Raw genomic sequence first — 1,713 nt, forward strand, 5'->3', positions numbered from 1 at the left:
GTGACATTCATTGATGATTTCAGCAGAATGACATGGATATACTTTCTCACAGAGAAAAGTGAAGTGTTGGAAAAGTTTATGGATTTCAAAGCTTTAACAGAGAAGCAATATGGTTCTTGGATTAAATGTTTGAGGACAGATGGAGGTGGTGAATACACCTCAAATGCTTTTGAGCATTTCTTGAGAAAGCATGGTATAAGAAGACAGTTGACTTGCAGGTATACACCTCAGCAAAATGGTGTCGCTCTGAGAGAAAGAATAGAGTCATTTGTGAAGTGGCTAGGGCGATGCTCAATGAAAAGAGCATGCCAGATTATTATTGGGCAGAAGCATGTGCTACCATGGTGTATATACTTAATAAGATACCTACAGCAGCCATACATGGAAGTACAGTAGAGATGCGGCTTACAAGTTTTAGGCCAGACATTGGACACCTCAAAGTTTTTGGATGCATAGCTTATGTACATGTGCCTGACGAGAGAAGGAGGAAGCTGGATCCTAAGGCAGAAAAGTGTGTGTTTGTTGGATATGCACAAGATCGTAAGGCATACAAATGTTACAATCCACAAACTAAGCAAGTGGTTATCTCACGAGATGTGGTGTTTGATGAGCTTGCTAGTTGGTACAAAGCAAAGGATGAGGGTGTCATTGAGTCACTTGAAGCTGATGTGCCTGTGAACTTGCCACAAGCAAGTTCTGGTTCTACTTCTATGTGTGGGCCAGCAGAAGCTGAGAGTAGTACTATACGTCCATGGTCAGGACGTTTGAGGCATGAGAGTGTGAACACTGGGAGTAGTGCTGTCGATAAAGGAAAGAAGAAGGTTGAAGGAATTGGAATTATAGGTTATGAGTCATATAGTTCAGAGAGTTTGGATGAGGAGCTTGGCATACCTGTTTTACGCATACCTGTTTTACGCACACCTGGTGCAAGGCAGGATAGATGTGTGCCACCACATGCTAAGGTGACAGGTGTTCAGAGTGATCCGCATGCATTGCGGAGATCCCAAAGGGTCAGATATCCAGTCTGACAGGTTGACATACCATGATTTTGCTATGCATTATGCATATATGACGTCTTTGGTGAAGCATGTGGAACCTACATGCTATATAGAAGCTATTGGAAAGCATGTATGGGAGAAGGCAATGGATGTTGAGATGGACGCATTGGTTCATAATGACACATGGGATTTGGTTGCACTACCACAGGACAAAAATGTCATTGGTTGTAAATGGGTTTACAAAGTGAAATGCAAGTCTGGATGGTTCCATTGAGCGACATAAAGCAAGACTGGTAGCTAAGGGTTATGCACAAACCCAAGGCTTGGACTATGATGAAACATTTAGTCCAGTGGCAAAGATGGGAATAGTGAGAGCAGTCATTGTTATGGCTGCAGTAGCTAATGGTTGGGAAATGCATCAAATGGATGTGAAAAATGCATTTCTAAATGGTGATCTACAAGAAGAGGTTTATATGGCACAGCCAGAAGGATATGTACACCCAAAGTATCCCACTCATGTATACAGATTGAAAAAGGCATTATATGGTTTGAAGCAAGCACCTCGTGCTTGGAGTGATAAGATGAGCAAATATCTTATCTCCCTTGGATTTCAGGTTTCTACAATAGATTCTTCACTCTATGTGAAGAAAACAGATCATGGGATTGTTTTACTTGTCATCTATGTGGATGACTTGATTATCACAGGTGATCATGG

The sequence above is a fragment of the Cibotium barometz genome, chromosome 1 (assembly GCF_041138505.1).
Source record: "Cibotium barometz isolate CiBa-2024 chromosome 1, ASM4113850v1, whole genome shotgun sequence".
Lineage (NCBI taxonomy): Eukaryota > Viridiplantae > Streptophyta > Polypodiopsida > Cyatheales > Cibotiaceae > Cibotium > Cibotium barometz.